Genomic DNA, 19576 nt, shown 5'->3' with positions numbered 1-19576 from the left:
AAAGAATTTGAAATTTTAATGATATGAAGTGTAAATAAATCGCTAAGGGACAATGTTCAACCTGCATGGTAAAGCAGGAGGGAATATTTTAGGACTCATGTTTCGTTCTGCGTCTCTGTCGTTAGTTCCTGGTGATTTAAGATCTGAACTTGAGCTTAGTCATCGATGAAAAGCTCTCCGCTCCCAAGTATGAGTCATCACGACCATCCTTTTATTTAAAAACAGTATAGATAAAAAAAATACACTATTTTAAAAGCCAGCCTCAAAAGTTAAAAGAAAACTTTGAAAGTTTTTGAGTAGTATTTAATCCCTAAGGTAAAAGACAAGATCTCTGGCGATCTCCATATTCTATTTTGTCACGGTTTTGATAGCAGCGTGATGGGCGGTTTTTATTCCTTATCTGGAACAAGAGAGAAAGAGAAAGAGCGTCGCGTATTTATCGGAGACAACTCTTCGCATCCACACCCTCCTTCCTTTTATGCGTCGTATGGTTAAAAATGAAGTATCTTACTCATGCATAATTTTTTCACAAATCTCCACTGAAGAAAATATAAGTGATCGAGCTTTCAAGAAAGGAAAGGGACGCCTTTTTCTAGATGTAATATTCAAGGGTTCTACTTTACTGAACTTTATTCTAAATTTAATTGGTGCTTGTTGGAAAGGTGTTCGTTGTACTTTCCAACTTTTACTAGAAGTAGCCTAATAATGTCCTCATACATTGTAAGTAATGGGATTAATTGACAGTAAACTACAGTAGTACTACAGATGAAATATAGATCGAGAACAGCTCACTTATAACCATTTTTTATTACTAAGCCTTTGTTGTTTTTTTTAGTAAACAAAGTGAACGAATAGAAGCAAGTGATGATCAATTTGCGTGGTTTCAAGATACTTTCTGAGAAACATTTTGCTAGTCTTCTTTAACTAAAAAGCTCATGTAGGTACCTAATAATGGTTTGCTGTCATCTTTCCAGTTCGGATTCCGATCTAAACGCTCTACTGAACTAGCGGTTACATATTTTACGGACAAAATCAGGAAAGAAGTTGACAATGGAAACATCGTGGGTGCTGTTTTTATCGATCTGTCAAAAGCATTTGACACTGTTAGTCATTCATGCCTTCTTAACAAGTTGCCGTCTTATGGAATTAACAATAAGGAGCTTCACTGGTTTACTGATTATTTGTTTTCTCGAACGCAATCAGTCCAATTCAAAGGTGCTTTGTCAGATGCCAATCCCATATTTTCTGGAGTTCCACAAGGAAGTATATTGGGTCCGCTATTGTTTACTATCCATTTTAATGATGTGCATACGCCTCTTCAGTCAACCTCAGTCATCACTTATGCGGATGATACAGTAATTTTCACGGCTGCTAAAGATCTGGAATCCATTCAAAGGCATCTCAGTGAAGATTGCCACAACCTGTCTTCTTGGTTTTGTGATAATGAGCTTGTTCTTAATCTAAAAAAGGGCAAAACTGAGTGTATGATCTTTGTTACCGCCAAAAGGCTTAATGCATTGAATGGAAGACAACTAGCCTTGACTGTAAATGGACACTGATTAATACCACGTCATCGTATAAATACTTGGGTGTAAACTTGGATTCATCCTTAAATCTCGAATCACATTTTGACAAAATGTATAAAAGAGCAGCTGGAAGATTTAATTTACTCAGGAGAATCCGACCTTTAATCGACAAGAGCAGTGCTGAGAAAATCTACAAAGCAATGATTCAACCTGTTTTTACGTACTGTGGAACTTTGGGTCTAGGTTGGTCACATTCCCGTAAGAGTCGAATTGAAAGCATTGAACGTCGAAGTCAGAAAGTCATTGGTGGAAATTATCAAGTGCAGACAGTGGAGAGTTTAATAAAGAGGTAGTCCTGCCAGCTTGTGTTTGATTGTCTTCAGGATAATGTCTGTACCCCTTTTAAAGGATATTTTACAAAAATTGAACACAACATTAACACTAGAAACAATGGGTGTTCACTAAAACTTCCCAAAACCAAATTAGAATTTGGACCTAGAAGTTTTGCCTTTCAAGGGGCTCTAGTTTATAATACTTTACCTCGGCATTTAAGAACTGTAAACTCTAGGTTTCTTTTTAAGAGTAATTTAAAACAATTTTTTCAATAGTATTCCATAATTCATACTCTTTTCAGTCTTGTAAGTCGATGATTTTTACAGATTTTGATTTGTAAATCTTAGATTTCTTAGTGTTATTTTATTCTATTTTCCTTTTTCGATTTTATTTTTTATTTTTTAGCTAATTATGAGATAATTACAGGACCCTTTTGATAACAGTTCTTTTTATTAGAACTGATAGGTTATCCTGTATAAATATTCGCGTTATTATTATTATTAGTAGTAGTATAAGCTATACAGGTATTGATTAGTTTGGGTTGTTGATCATACGCAAAGACATAGAACAGTAATAGAATTTTGGAGTTAGAGAAATAGAACAAAAAGAAAACAAAATTCGACTTTTATTTAAGAAAGTTATTTAACACCTTAGCGCATGAACCATAATATTTTCGTAAAGAGTTTCACTCTTCATTATTCATAATTTTTTAATTACCTAGGCTTGAATAAGTTCTACCAGCAGAATTTCGAGCACAATAAACAATTTCAACCTTCAATGCCGGCAGGTGGAAACAGCCATTTTGTTTGCAGAATCCACGCGTAGTCACAACTGAGAGCAGAAACTTGGTCGAGCACACTTAATTATTAAACCCGTTCGCAGATATGGCAAAAGTAAACAAATGAATGTCCGGGCATGTGGCTGAAGTTAGTTTATATTGTGATCTGTTTTTAGGTTTTTCTCATGGTTGATTTCTGGTTCACTTCTCATTCTAGTAATCCTATTTTTTGTTTCGATTTTTCTCGAGTTTAAATATACTCTGACGGCTTCGTACGTTTTTTCGTCTTTTTCAGGGGCTTTTTGCTCTAACTTTGTTTTTCACTTCTGTTGTCCTTGGCAATTGTCGCGGTTAGTGTAGTGTAAAAAATTATAATTTATGAGGTTGTCTATGTATTAATTATTTTAAATTTCTTCGTTTTGATCGTTTAAATTTTATCGCTTTTAATATGTTTTTTTTTTTGCGATTTTCGCCTATTTTATAGTACTCTATTTATCATTTGTGGTGTCAAATGGCCCTAAAGTCTTTTTTGATCTATCCTATTCGAAAATTCTCTCTCCCTTTTTCCCTCACCCCCTCCCTAATCATTTCCTCGTTTGACCTCTGTTTAGCTTTCGTGCCGGTGGTTGTCTCTTACCTTGCGAACCACAAAAGAATAACACGCCAAAAATCTGCATGCTTTGCAGGCTACCGCGAAAGGAAAATTAATACTCAATAGTACATGTTCTAAAACTTTAAGCGAACGGAAAAGTACTCGCTGCTGGGCAAGGGAGGTTCCATGTTCTGATATCAAGAAATATTGAGAACGAAATTCCATGTTGTATAAACAGAGGAACAGAAGGGTGTCACCTCAAAAAACAGAAAACAAGCTGCACCATTCTTGCTTCAAATAGCTAGATAGTTTGCACAGCCGGGTAGAGTTGTAACACGTTGGCAAACAGTCCAGAACTGTGTTTTTATTTGTCAGCATTCATCAAAAATCTGTGCGATGTCTTGGGTATCATGGAAAAGTTGTCGTTTTTGCCTAGCTGGCGATGAAAACGCAGACGAACGACGAAAACGCAACTTTTGTAAGGTCACTCTTTGGTACCACAGAATACCCTAGGACCACAGAAAACCCAAGATTTGTAGTTGAGTTCTCCTTTTAAAAGGTGTTTCGATACAGTTTTTTAGAGGCCATACCGATATTTTTCAATCGCCTTAAAAGTGTTTTTTTCTTTGTCTGATCGCTATAACATTTTCACCAGTAATTGACTATGGATTGAAATCTGTCAAAATGTAGTTTTAGGTAAAATCGATAATACCATGACAACAATAAACAAAAAACTTTGAAACTAAGAAGACCAGCTGCAAGAAAGTAGTGTCCGATAGCCCGGGGCTAGTGGATTTTGCTATCGGGCAAGTGAATTCTGTTTTTAACTTGCCCAACAGGCATGTGATGTTTTTTGAGGAATTTGAATAACAGAAGAACTGTGAAATCAATTCTGCTCGTCAAAAAGGTTTGGGGCTATTCAAAATGACGTCTGGGCTAGTAAACTCTAGCTTCAGCTTGCCCGAAAGGCAAGCTGTAAAAATGATTTTCTTTGCACCCTGAAAATATGTCCTGTAAAAACTGAAAGGGGAGCCAAGAGTCCAAAGAATTTGGAAATGGTATCTTCCCATTTGCATTAGCCCGTCCCTCTCTGTAAATAATCCCCACTCCCTGATTTCTTTGAGGTCTTGCTTAAATATTAGTTTATAAGTATACCTTAAAGCCTCTTCTGCTGTAATTGTTCGTTCAACTTCTTTTACAGTAAAGGCATGTCATTCTTGAAAAAAAGAAAATGCTCTGTCATTTGATCAAGTAGAGCAGATGCTATTTAATTTCATGAAGAAACAAACGTGGAAAAGTAATTATTCAACAGTAAGATTGTTTTTCCTTTTTTGATCATCATTAAACTTCCCTTCAGTTTTCTTGTACATTATTGGCTGTGTGATTTGACCAATGGGTCAATTTTTGGTGCACTCTCGATACTCTTTTCTCCCTCTATATGTTAATTTGCTTTCTTATTTAGTATCAAAGTGTTGACCAAATTACTGCAGAATTATGCTGCTTGTGAAAGGCATTTGTTCAACTGAAGTGCCCCATACAGTGGCGGATCCAGACCTTCAGATAAGGGGGGCCCCGGTCATCCAGACTCTGAGATGGGGGGCGGGTTCCCCAAAAAGATGTCTTTCGGCCCTTTGGGCCTTAGTTTGGTCTAAAATAAGCCCCCCCCCCCCCCCGGGCACCTCCCCTAGGTCCGCCACTGCCATAGAGAGAGGAGTATTTGCTATAGCTATGATCTATTATGTGAGCAACTATTCTGCAAAGAATTTTAGGTCTGATTTGACCGATCTACATGGATGTTTGTTACCAAAAAAAGATGTCTTTAATATTATTACAATAGTTTGGATTAATGCAGATTTTAACATAGCAATTAATTGCTGTGAACCCAGATAAGTGTCTTTTAGTAAGAGGTGCAGGTAAGCTTAAAGGAGGTGTCGGTTAACAGAGGTTCTGTACAGTATCTGATGAAAATTGGGTTTTTTTCCTTGCTCAAGTTCTGTGCAAACTTCATGTCATACATGTTAATGTTACCATTTACAACAGTAGTTTAAGAACATGAGTGATGTTCACAATACTGAAAGTTTAAAAATATTTCTTTGTCTAACAATTTAAATTATAATAATTATAATCATTAATATTACATTATTATTGTATCAATTACAGTGAAACCTGTATTAAGTGGGCAACTTCGGGACCTTCCCAAGTGTCTCCTTAATAGAGGGTGACGGCTTAATAGAGGTTTTAAAAATTGCACAATGTTTGTTAACGATTAACATTTAACGGTTACTCTGTACTGTGAAAAAGTTGCATGTTGTTAAAGAAGCTATCTAGAGTTCAAGTTCATTACCTTTCATTACCAACTTTAATTTTTTTGTAAATGCAAAAACATTAACTGACTTCAGTACGTATTTCAAGGACGTAATCCAACACTACTATTGTCAATTCAGTCCGGTGTCTGCTTAATAGAGGTTTTTAACAATAGAAATTAGCCAAATACAACTTATTTTAGTGTCTGCGTCCGCTTAATAGAGGTGTCCGCTGAAAATAGGGGTTTGTTATAAAGGGAAATATCAGACCTCCGTTTCAGGACCCGGCTTAGTGTCTGCTTAGGACAGGGTGTCCGCTTAATTGGGAGTCCGCTTAATAGAGGTTTCTTATAGTCATTGCTATCACAAATTGTGGCAATACTATGCAAAATAAGCTTACCATGCAGACAAACTCAGCCACAGTCATAGCTGTTTGATTGAAAGGGAATTGCCTTTAATGTAAATAGCAGCGGGAGGGGGAGCTTGCCCCCACCCCCCTTTCCTACCACCACCACAGCCATGTTTCTCAACCCAAAATTGGTCAAGTGGAAATGTTAAGCTTTTATTGAACACCAGTTGTAGCATCCAGGGCGCACGTTTTCTACCCTCTGACGACTCAAGAAGCACCATGAAGCAGGATGGTTTTAGCCTTTGTTTGAACAACTGCCTACTTATGCATACCCGGCAAACTGTCGATTGCGGATTCTATGGACACTGTTAAGAGCTCAAAGAGGTTTGCTTGTGCCAACGAACTAAGCAACTGATATTTTGGGAAATTGGAGTAGGGCTATGGTCAACGGCCCACTTTGTATATAACAGTGGCGGATCTAGGGAAGGAGCCTGGGAGGCCCGGCCCCCCTCTTATTTTTAGACCAATCTGAGGCTGCGCCCGTAGGGCCGAAAAAATTTTTTGGAGACCAGGCCCCCCCTTATCTCAGGGTCTGGATGACCGGGTGCCCCCCCCCCCCCCCCCCCCGTTATCTGAAGGTCTGGATCCGCCACTGTATAATAATATAGCTACTACTCACCTGTACCTCCAAAGCCTTTGCTTGCCTTGTAGTCCTTGTAGAGGGAAAATTTTTACGGTATTTTGAGTCTCAAAATCTTCGATTAGCTTTGTGCTTCTTCAGCAGATGAAACAGAATATAAAATTATGGCTTTCCGTTGTTTAATACCGGTATACTTAGCTTTCTTTTGCTGTCTTGAGTTTCTTTTTCTACTCGTTTTTTTTTGTGTTAATGTTTTGTGTAGCTGTGTGTGGACGTGTGCGGTACCTGACCCTTAAATATAATCATTTATTAATAACCTAAGTGAGGCTGCCCTATCTTTTTAGCCCTTAATGGTTATTATGGACAGCCTGTACTCTCCCTATATATGAGGGTCTCAATGGGGTTAACCGATAGGCGTAAAACGGCCAAAAATTTAGTCGATAGCCGTAAAAATTGAAAAATTTTAACCGTTAGCTGTAAATAGGGTGAAAAGAGTTGACCGTAAAAGAAATTTTTCCCTAGATTTGCTACTTTTAAGGAAGGTACTAAACTCACTTATGGTTGCGTTTTTTATCCCCCTGCTACTGTGGCTCCGTACGTACATTAGGTAAAGCGCCTTTTAGGTGTTGACCAAGACCCTGGTTCCATTTCCGCCGCTCTCTCGGGGAACTAATTTTTTTTCCATAGCGAAAGTGTGGCTTCTTGATGGGGATTAATATTTGCGATTTTCAGGAGGTCGTGCCCTCGAAACACTAGTGAAACAACACGCGGTGATGTCACTGTTGTAAAACAAGTTGCCGATAAACAACATTTCCCTGTTTTTTCTCTGACGCTACGGTAGACATTGCCATGCCTAGTCCCTGTACGGCTCGGCACATTTCGCAAGTCTTTAATTTCGCGATTGCGGAGAAAAATTGTGTTTGCAGGGAATCTAATTTCGCGAAATAGACGATTAAGTGACTTTATTTTTTCTTTTTTACAAAAATTGTACGTTAATCAACAATTGAAACAAAACCAATATGCTGTCCCTTAGCGGCAGCCGTATTTCTCTAAAAGTCAGTCAGCAATAAAAAGAGAGTATCGTTACATGTCCTTTCTAGGAGATCTCAATAGAATCTTCAGTCTCTTCAAATGGATTCTTAGGGGGAAGACTAAACGATTCATCTAATAGTTGGGCGATGCCAGCCTTTTCCCACCCTTAAACGATGTGACAATTTTTAAAACTAAACTAGTGAGCAGCACTCTGCGAACTGTTGCTCTAAAACTTATTTATTCTCCTACGCGTTTCGTCTAACTAACGTAGACTTCTTTAGGGAGTTTTACAATCAAGTACTAAACGCCTGTATTTAAGCCATAATATGACTAAAAATAATGATGGTCGCAAACATTGAAGGCTTGGCCGGATTTACGAAAAGGAACAGGCGCAGCTGTGAAATTTTTTTACGCAAGGCGTGAGAAAACTTTGTGGCCACGGTTTTAGCTAAAATTAGTAATAAACAAGTTTTACAGCAACAGTTCACAGAGTGCTGCTCACTAGTTTAGTTTGAAAAATTTTAAAAATTTTAAAAATTTTTAAAAATTTTAGAAATTAAGAGGCTGTCCGCGTAAGAACCGATAAGGCAAATTTCGGTCTATAACGGATTGCCCTGATTTTTCCAGTGGAAGATAACTATCCTATCCCATGAAGAAGTATCACATTTATTTGGACCAACTCAATTTTTTCTCTATATTACAAGAAGATTTTCTGGGTCACCTAAAACTAGCCAGTTTGCCGTCGGAAGTGGTGCGATTTTGGTGAAACTTTAGGGCTCTGTCAAACCTGCCTCACAAAGCCGAATAAGCTGATTATTTTACACACAAAAGTTTTAACTCTGATTAATAGTTTCAAGGTTTAATGGTTGCATTCTGTGGAAAGTTGGCTGAGATATGATTTTTTTAAAATGACCTTTAATTTGCTTATCGGGAAAAGTAATTGGCATAACTAGAGCTGAACGGTAATTTCGCAAAAGTGGCACCTGACCCAGACTCAAGTCTGTGATAAAACAGAAGTACTAAGACCAGTCTACTTCTTAATGCAATAAAATTTGTGGGCACTCCTCTTTGCGTGCTGTACAAAGTTCCGTTAATGTTCCAAAATTCGCCATTTTGACAGCAAAGCTGGAATTGTAACGGTCTGCATCTGGTCGACTAATTTCCACAGCTTTAACATATCTAGTTATTACTAACTGTCATTAGACCCTTTAAATGTTGGACTTTCGAAAACATGTGAAGAAAACTTGGTAATCGCTTTTTCTTGTTTTTTTTTTTCTTGTCGACGATGAACATGTCTACATTCTCCGTATGCAAATTAGCCTTAGGTGCGTCGTTTCAACAAATTGACAGGAAATACAACACTTGTATTTCATATTTTTAAGGGAAAAATATCTCTTCTTTCCACGGAAAAACACGAACGATGTATGACTTAGAATCCCCTTAGGTATGTTTCTTTTACGAGGAAGAAGCAGCCGAAGAAGATATGTTTACGCGAATTAAAATAATTTAATTACTGTGGCTCGTCACGCATTCCCCCAGAGTGACCGTGTATCGATCAGTTCTTTTATCTTATTATATCTTTTTTAAGGTGATAGTTATTGATAATCATACAATTTAATCACTGTTAATTCCGATTCTTTATTGGGTGGGAAATACCGTGCTGTTGTATTTATTCATTCTACGACCGTTTTAACTGAGTCAGTATCACCAGGCGCACTAGGATATGGTTTATTAATATGACGGCCCATGCTGTAATACACGACAATTAGCCAAAAAGGAGTCACTTGGAAAAAAAGAAAAAGGCATAGTTTTTTGTTTACGGTCCGTCTCCTGTTAAATCCCAAAAGTTTTTGCCGGCTGTTAATCACACTAAATTAAGGATCTCTATGTTGTCTATGTTTACTACTGAGCTGATGGAGAAAAGCACGTGCACTCAGTGAACATGGTGAATGAAAGACGAAAGTTTGTAAATTAGGTCTCCTTTTCTTTCCCTGGATTTGAATGGTATTTTAAAGTGACACAACTTATTTTTTTTAGCATTACCCAGGGCTGTAGCTAGGTTTTTTGTAACGAGGGGCATTATCGCGAGATCAGCCGAAGGCACGAGCCTTGTAGGGGGGTCTGTGGGTGTCCTCCCCTTGAAAAATTTTCAAATTTGGAGGCTCCGAAATGCTATTTTCAGCACTTGTCATGAGATATGTCTCTGAAAAATCAACCTCGAAGATGAAAATGGCAAACAATTGCAAGTCACTATTATCAAAATAACTGAGTCTAAAGAAAACAAATCCATCCACAGACTTGATTTGTCTGGCTCAACAGGTCCAGGGGAGGCAGCTGCCCTACGGCTCTGTTACCACGTTGAACTCACTTGGTTGATCTTTCTTTGACATACACATAGGTTGAAAGCTTCTGATTGAGGGGATTGTGGTCTCAATTAATCTTCAGCGATTCCTGCAACAAGCTTTTGCCTTTCGAACACCTCGTCTTCTTGCTGCAGATCTCTATGGTCAAGTTCAATGTATATTCAAGTTCATTACATCGGTTATTTCGTCCATTGCCTTATTGTAATTACACTTAGGACTATGTTTAGGTGTTGACTCAAACGGGCCTAGAGTCCAACATGGGCTGGCAATAGGTGAGCACGGAATTGGAACGGGGGTGGGGGGAACTCCCTAAGATGGCCTATACGGGGAGGCTCCGCCCGAAAGGGGTATCTTTTTCAGGCTTCAGGTATGTGAAAGGGTAGGCTTTCACTAGATGAAGTATATGAAAGGGCGAGTGCTCTTATTGCAGCCTTAGCAGCAGCTTTGGCGGTTCTTAAAGAAAAAAGAACTAAGTTTAAGAATTTAAGGAAAAAGTAGAAGGACTTAATTTTTCAGAAATTAATATACAGAGGAGAAATTTCACCCCTTTAAGTATAAATGCTTGTAAAAGTAGAGGTGGAACCGGAGGGAGAGAGGGTGGATGGTAAAGTAGGTTAAAAATAGAGAGATGGGAGGAGCACTTTGATGGAGCACATTGTTCAAAAGGGTATAAATACAAATGCAAATACAATCTGGAAGCATTTTTGAAGACTTAATGAAAACATTATCAAAACAAGAAAAACAGAGAAATCTTGTCCAATAAACCTCTCCCGCAAAGGTGTGGACATGGTTACTGACTGCTCAATAGTACTCTTCTCGACCCTTTGGCGTCAAGTTTTTTCACGCTTCTTGCCACAGAAGGAGCAAATCGGCTACATAAAGTTGAACTGAACATTCTGGTACTTTTAAGTCTCACTAATTTTTACAAAACCAGAGACATGTTTTAAACACTGTTTAAGTTAAAAAAAAATTGTTTTTATTGCAAGAATGAAATACTTTTCACACACGTCCCAAGGACATTCCTCTTAGAAAATGGCAGGGGCGGGAAAGCCCTGGGGACGAGGTTGAATCCTGACTCCGTGTAGAAAGTTCTTTCTTTTTTCCCCATTTACAATGCTCTTCAAACAATCATCAGAAAACTATCTTTTGCAACACACGGATTAACCTTTATGTATAGTATTTTATAGGTAAGAATTGATTAGAGCAAGATACACGGCTGTCAAAAAATATAAATAAATAAACTATCTTTGCAAGCTCAACTAAACTGGAAACGAACATCAGAAAGCATCGCAAGATAAAATGTTAAATGGAGAAATAAGAATATCTCTGTACGTTTAGAAATTTTTTGCCTGAAGAAAAGAGAATGATACTTACATGATGGAGCAAAACTTTGACTTATTTCGTGCCACAGTATAGTCATTTTGCCAGTATGATCCAGAGTGTGGCGGGAGTATTGACAAGACCTTAGGCTCGATTTCCGCCGTCTCCCAATCCCTTGGGGGCTCATTTTCCAGCGTAGCGGCTTACAATCGAGCCTAACAAGACCTTGGCGCTCGCAAAAACCTGCCAAATAGGTGTCCGTGCCTTGGGCAGATTGTCATTTTAGTGTTAGCCTGTGTACACACGGCACCCTAGCCTGCGGTGCAGCCGGCCCACGTATCGCATATAGTGTGGATATAGTCTATAAACAAGGTTTAAAGGGTCTGCGCGCAGGCTAACACCACCCCCCACCCCCTCGGAGAAGGGGCCGCTTCTCCGATTTTTCCTAAGGGGAGGAGAAGGGGGTCTGTACACAGGATATTAGTGTCTGTGCCTTGGGCAGATTGTCATTTCAGTTCCGAATACCTACCAAACCTCTACTCTCGCTAAAATGAGTTCATTCAGTCATTGACTTTGCTACACTTAGACAAGTGACAGCTGGCTAAGTGCGACGTAATATCATTCATGCACTCTGCGACCAACACATTTCCCTCCACACCCCTACTGGGACCACACTCTGTCTTGACGATCTCGCGAAAAGAACAGCTTTTTTCACAATTGATCTCTTCGGCGATTTCATTGACATAATTATATTTGAAACTGGCATCTATTGCATTATAATTCAATTAGATTGAAACCAAAACAAGATCATCTTGGGAATACGGCTGTTATACCCTAACAAAAACTTAAAACTGAGATAATCCCTTTTGCGTGTATTCACTGAAAAAAGGAACTATTTTTCCCGTTTCATTCTGCTACCGGTAAATGCTGTAAAGATCTTTGAATAACTGAAATTTACAGCTAATTTGCCTTTTGCAAAGCTATACATGGATTTAGATAGAAAAAGTGTGGGGCATTTTTTTTTTAATCATAGTGTCGTGTACAAACATCTGATAAGCAAAAAAGAGTGCCCACAAATTTTATTGTGGTGACAAGAGGACTTACCTTGCAAGTTAACTTTATTTTTAATTATTATCAATAACTACCATTTAAAAAAAGATGATAATATACACTACATATATAAAATTGATCGATTCAACGCTATTGTTTTCTAATCGACCGTCCCTCGTTAGGAATGCGTGACAGGCCACAGTAATTGAATTATTTTAAGCCACGCAAACATATATCATGATATATTATTCAGCTGCTTCTTCCTCGTTAAACAAAAAAAAAAAAAACAGACCTTAAGGGGATTCTAAGTGATGGTTCGTGTTTTTCTGTGGAAAGGAGAGTTATTTTTCTCCTTAGGGAAAGTTCATTTAATATGACAAGGGGGGGGGGGGGGGGGGATGAAGAAATTGAAACTCGAAGCTTGAAAGTTTAGCAGCCCCCCTCGCTAGCGGTTCAATTTTTTAGGAGCCCCCTCCTTGGTAGTCGAAAAAATTTCAGAGCCTCCCCCCCCCCCTCCTCCTTCATTTCTTAACATTTCTTGTTACAGAGTCATCCATCTGTTAGCTGATTTTGAAATCTTGTTGAATCAATGTGGTTTTATTATAAAAAGTTTGAGCATTTCTAATTTTTGAAAATTTCTAAAGCATTTTTGGGATGAACAAGAGTGTAATAATTACTGAGACTACATTTGTTATATCTGTAAACCACGTGATATAGCTGAGTTGCACAGGTCATTAAATTGTTGAGTTGAAAACCATCCGATCTGTATGATGATGTCATGTGTTGGTTTTGAAGTATACAAATTTTCGGAGCCCCCCCTCCTAGCGCAACAATTTTTTCAGAGCCCCCCCTTCGGGTGTCTAAAAATTTTCGGAGCCCCCCCTCAATATCTTCATCCCCCCCCCCCCCCCCCTTGTCATATTAAATGAACTTTCCCTTAGAAATATGAAATGTAAGGATTATGTTTCATGTTGAAACGACGCATCTAAGGCTAATTTGCATACGGGGAATGAAGTCACGTTCAGGCGTATTTTGAGTGGGCGAAAGCTTGTTAATCGGATCGCTATGATGAAGCCGCCATCTTTGATTCTATGACAGAGGAAGATTGGGGAGAGTAGAAATAGTAACTTTCCTCCTCTCTTCGGGAGTTTCAACATGGCGCTTTCGCGATTAAAACCATTCGCGCGCGCCCGATGAAAACGCCTGCACTGCAGGCTATGCTTAACGAAGCCTCCAAGAATACTGTTTTTGGACATTAAACACCAGATCATTTAAAAATTCAGCTTTATTTCTTGAACAAAAGTTAAGAACCTAATTTAATAAGAACCTAGTTAGCCTAATTTTACATTGAATACCATTTATATAAGAACCTGTTTAGGCTAACTTGGAAAAACCTAGGTTCTTATACGCGGGTTTTTACTGTATTTTATTGTAGGAATTTGGATACATTCATTTATCAGCAGGGGAATTATTAAGAGTGGAAAGAGCCAGTGGCTCAGAAAATGGAGACCTTATTGAAACTTGTATGAAGGAAGGAAAGATTGTTCCTGTAGAAATCACAATAAGCTTGATTGAAAAGGTACAACATTTTGTTTTGAATGTTTGATTTGGTATCATGTCTTGTTTTCACTCTTTGTTGTTGTTGTATAGTAGTAGTAGTTGTTGTTTTTTCTTCTATGAAAAAATTGAATTTGAGCCAGTTTCTTTTTCAGAGTATGTCATTGCATGTAAAGTAGGCCTTCTTGTCATGACATGACAAATATTAACAGCTCTAAGGACTACTAGCACATCTGAAAACAGACTTCTTGGTGGAAAACTACAGACATAATTTTTAAATTGTCATTCTAATTTATAATAACCTACTCTTAACTTTATTATTACCAAAATAATATTCTTCTCTGTTAACCCATTCGCCCCTGAACCGCCCGTAACCGCCCGTGCAGATCCAGGTCCTTTCTACACTTTGTGACGTCATCAGTTTTAACGGTCAAGGACAACTTTCTTTGCTAACTTGTGTAGTGTGAAGATATCTTTCAAACCATACCAGACTGAGCACAATTCAGTCAAGGACACCGGAGAAAGAAGCAAAAAACCACGTGACATTGACCTGAAAATCTCCATGAAAATCTTGTTCCATTACCCACCTACCTTTCCTTTCACCTAATCCTAAGATCCTAAAAGCTTTCCTAAAAACTCTTCCCACCTCTACTTCCCAATACTCAGAAAACTCCATACAAACCCTTCTAATTTTTTTTGGGGTCGACCCCAAAAAAATTTAGAAGGGTTTGTATGGAGTTTTGTAAGCATAACTGGGCTACGATCTCTGGGACAATTTGCCCCCAAATACTCATTTTTGGCAAGTAGGCCTCTTGGACATTGTTCTTTCAGAATATCCTGACAAATCCCATAATTTCAGAAATTTCATTTTTATGACGTCACACTTTAGTACTCTATTCCCGCCTGCTTGTTTTTGCGCGAAAGTGAGGCTAATGCGGGTCATTTCTCAACAAGAAGACAAACAAAGATGAGATAACTGCGGCTGAGTTGCAGAAAAAGAAGAAAATTTGAAATGTTGAAAGGTTTTGGAGGTCTCAAAACTTATTTACAGGCTTGGGAAATCATTGTTTCAAACAGCAAAAGGAAAATCAGCTCGTCATCACTAAGAAAAACAACGAGCCCAACCAGAAATTGACCAAATAATGCGGGTCAGTGCCGGAGTGAGTTCAATGAAAATGAGAAGATGGTTTCAAACTCCTTAAACAAGGTAATACCCTAAAGCCATTTTAATGTTATTTCAGTGATGGGTAAGACTTCTTTAAGCCATACCTTCCATTGGAATGTACGTACTTGTCGAAAACCTGCAAGTTAAACTGAAACTTTCTTTTTAGTTGACATGTTTTGTAACGGAGTGAATGGAAAATCTTGCGCATTTGAAAACAGGCGTTCTACATAAATTCCTTGCACTGCAAGAAAGAAAGTTAAATAGGTTTAAAAGAAGATGACTAAAGTACTATAAGTTTATTTATACATAAGCTTACATTTTTGTTTATGCTTACATTATTTATCAAAATATTCAGTACATTTCAATCCACAAGAACTCGAACACAGAATTTTAGACAGAGGATATACTGAGCAGTTTAGACTCCATTTTACACTAAACACAAGAGCAAAATGGAAAACTAAGAAGAAGGATAATTAAAGGGAATACATTATTGTCATTTTAACAAACTTTGCCCTTTTCAAGCTTAAAAAGTTTACTTCTTCTTTAAGCTTCGTCGCTTTTTTCCTTTCTTCTGTTAAGAACGATCAGCTTTTGGCATAATTTTGTTGTTTGCAACAGATATCCCATTGGCTTACTGGTAAAGTTTAAGCTTTGAAATTTTACTATTTTTCAGATTTCTATCGTTTTCCAGCGACTCAGCGGCAAATTATCAATGTTTGTTTTTGTTTTTGCAAAGAAGTTGACCCTCATTAGCTTCGCAATCGCGCTCGTCCCAGGGCCGTCGGGGAATACGAAACTTGCCATTATTATTATTATTATTATTATTATTATTATTATTATTATTTACATCCAACTAGTTGTGTTTTTTTGCACAAATAACTCAGTCAGAAACTTCCCGGTCCGTGCGTACTTGCCTTTGTACTAGCTGCGTTTTCTTCCGGTTGTTTTGGCCCCACGGCAAAGAAGCCATCTCTGAAGCTGTTTCAAGGTCCGTTCTTCTGTTTTTTCTCGAGTTAAAATTGCCCTAGGCACATCTTTAGGTCTTCCTTCAGCTTCACTAGTCAAGTGCATTTAATATTTAGTCCCGTAAGTACACTATTTGGAATTTACTACAAAAAATCGTCTAAGAAAATACATTTTTTAAAATAAATGCAGACAAATATTAAATATTGGGTAGACGAAACAACAATACTAAAACTGCATGTTCAAGTGACCTGTAAACAAAATGTAAAACAATGCATGTTCAAGTGACCTGTAAACAAAATGTAAAACAATATTACAAACACATTTTGTAGTTCTGGTGTGTTGTTGTTTTATTGCAGGTCTGAAAAGCTCGTTAGATTTAATAAGCGAAATTGACAAACAGCAACTGCAGACAACGAGCGAGGACAACAGTTTTTCTGGTTTGTTTATTTTCTTACCGAGTATATCATTCGCGAAGATTTTCGAGTTCTACAGCCGCGCAATTCAGCCAGGCAAGGAATAAGGGCTTTAAACTTCCGGTGATTCCAACAGCCAATCTGATCCTGTGACATTGTTCTAACAGCCAATCAGCGCTGCGGTCAAATCTGGCCGCATTAAGCACAAGCGTGACCTGAGACTTTGCATCAGGCCCAATTTTAGCGCGACCACGTAAGAGAGAATGTATGAGAACTGCTAAAATTGGGCCTGATCTCAGGTTCTTCAGTAACACGATATTAGTTACCTGTATTCCTGCGTACTTGAAATCGATATCTACTGTAAAGTTATCAAAACCAGCAAATCTATCGGAATCACTCAATTGACACCTGAATCTGCCTGTTTGGTCAGATGCGATTTCAGAGTTGTAAGAAAGGCAGTTCACTTGATTGTTAAAAGCAAAGCCACAAGCAGTGTCTGTGGCCACATCTATTTCTTTTAATATCATATAACCGGTCAATTTAAGTCCTAGACGTAACTGACATTTTGATAGCGCTGAGACATGAGGATACTGAGCGGTGCGCTGTAGACGACATGCAGTTAAGGCCAAAACAAGTACAAGCCACGAGGACATTGCTTACAGGGGCGGATCTAGGGGGAGGGTGCAGGGGGTGTGCACCCCCCCCCCCCCGAGATGACCTGCGATTTTCTAATACAACTGGTATAATTCTGCAAAAAAAAAAAAACTATGTGGTTTATTGGTGTTGAAGTAGAGCAAGAGACGAGTGCACCCCCTCCTAAAAAAAATCCTGGATCCGCCCCTGGCTTACCTCAAGAAATAGCAACTGTTACAAAACTAACACAAACTTCTTATGTGTCAGCTACTCAGTAATATGTGAGGGCTGCAGCCTGTTGTAAGGTGAGGTGGACCAGTCAGGTACAAGATACCTTTAACAACAAGTGAACGGGAATGGCCGTTTCTTACTCAGTCCTTCTTTCTAAACATTGGTCCCAAATGCTATTAATTTTGCTAATCAGGCATGTTGGATACCTCAAAAATATCTAAGGAAGAATAAAGTATGAAAGAAATCACAGGAACGTGGGCGTACTACCGCCGAGGAAAAATGTCGAGCTTTACTGTTCTATGTAATGTGTTCATTTTAGATGGGTCATTTCAAATGGTTGTTGTAATGTCCTCTCTTTGCAGAAACCACTTTATTGGCAGAACTAGTATAGAGTTCAAGGTTGAAAACCAGGTTAGATAAATTATATCGATTAGCCTGCGGTGGAAAAGCACGCCATTTACCGTCCCTGCATTCAGCGGTCACTTTTACTTTATACTCCAATTTTTAAGAGGGAGTCTCCGTAAAACTGGTCCACTGCGTTTCGGGTCGGAAAATCATTTTCCTTTAAACTTTGCCCATGAATATATCTTAGTCCAAAAGTAATTGAAACCGCATTAGTTTTTGAAAATATTTCAAAATAAAATTTTTCGGGAGGAAAATCACTTCAGCACTCGGCGGCCAAATTTTTGCAGTGACAAAGAGTAAAAATAGCGCATATTGCCGAGTTCACCACTTCAAAGTTTTGTACTTTCAACGACTTTTTTCACTTCCTAGGATTAAATTGGTCCTTAAATGATGTAAAGGACACAATTTTGGTCCTTCAAAAACAACTCGTGTCTACTAAATATTTTTTGATTTACACCCACTTTGCCGTACGCAGGAAATGACTCAAAAATGCATATTTTCATCGTAGCACTGTGCAAAATCCCCACATCTTCTAAACAAAATGTCTTTTCAGACCAACAAAGGGAATGTCCAAAAACATAGAAACATAAAAATATGTTGTGATTTTAACGATTTATCAGCACAGCTGATCGACGAAATATGCCTATTTTCTGTTATGACTGTTTACAATACACGATGGAAGGTCTTAATGCAAAGCCCGAATAACACAATAATTCATCAAATGTATCAAGTATTTTAAACTTTTTGTGACTTTTGACACAATAGAACATCATGCAGGAAAGGAAAGCCTTTAAGCCGAACGCATTAATACTACAGGTGTACCTGTTTACAGCGCTTGATCCGATCGAGTAGTCTTCGCTGTGTACACAAAACTGATATCACATGATGGCGCCTGTCACGCATTCCTATATCTGGAATCGTTACGCCGTGAAAACACTTTTTGCTAGTCTGACTAAAATTGAAAGGCAGGAAATTATCTTATCAATAGATTATTCTATTATATTTATTGCTGTTTTCGTTGACAAGCTACAATATCAAGAATCATGCATGCATAAGTGCCCAGTTCATTAACAACAGCAACTTTTTAGTTTTCCACGAACAGGCTCCTGTCCATTCAGGTTAGCATTTATAAAACAATTGGTTGTCGCTATGAGCTTTCTCTTTGTTTTGTTTTATGCTTGTCGTTTAAGTTTGCATTTTTTATTATTTTTAATATATTTCATATTTCTGGTAGCCCATGGTATTAAACCGACGAGTACCTGTTTTCAGGTCTAATCAAGCTCCCCGACTCAGGGTGGGCCTGGGGATAGGGGTGGAGTGTGCTTGCTGGCAGGAGGTCCGCTAGACTGTTCACAGTCCTCTATTTTTCCGTAAATCGTCGGTATCAAGCACATTCTCTAACAGGTGGATATCTTGGTTTTAAAATGTACCGGGTTTAGCCTGGGGATGACTATGAAATCTACTCTTGGGGCAGCGGACCCAAGAAGGCCCGCACATCTGGACGATTTTACGGAAAGATAAGGGACAGTGAACAGCCTAGTGGCCCGCAAGCAAACATCCCCCTTGCTATTATCCTAGAACAAATACTGTATCTTTGAAACTAGGTTACCCTGCATTTAAAACTGGCGTGCTGGTTTACCTCGTTTAGCGCTTTCGATTTTGACTCCAGGGCTAAAAGCGCAGCTCTGACTCGTTAATTTACTCAAAGTTGTATTCCAGAAAAGAAAAATTAATAAAAATCGTGTAATGCTAACCGGTGACGGCAACGAGAAATGCAAAAAAAAACAATAGGGCTTAAGAGCGAGAAAAAAAAGTTTGCACGTGCAGCACATTTTTTTGTACATTTCTTTGTCATTGTTTTGCACGACTTCAACGTACGTGAAACGTCCTAGTTGCACGTTTTATGGAGAAAAAATCGTA

At 38.3% G+C, this 19576-nt stretch overlaps 1 protein-coding gene across 1 annotated transcript in view; it reads left to right on the top strand.

Annotated features, from left to right (window-relative positions):
- Positions 1-19576, top strand: part of LOC140921188 (uncharacterized) — a 108342-nt gene that overhangs the window by 38151 nt on the left and 50615 nt on the right. The window lies entirely within an intron of this gene.

The sequence above is a fragment of the Porites lutea genome, chromosome 12, assembly GCF_958299795.1.
Source record: "Porites lutea chromosome 12, jaPorLute2.1, whole genome shotgun sequence".
In the NCBI taxonomy this organism is placed as follows: Eukaryota; Metazoa; Cnidaria; class Anthozoa; order Scleractinia; family Poritidae; genus Porites; species Porites lutea.
Note: the sequence above shows the minus strand (reverse complement) of the source record. Positions and strands in the feature narration are given on the sequence as shown.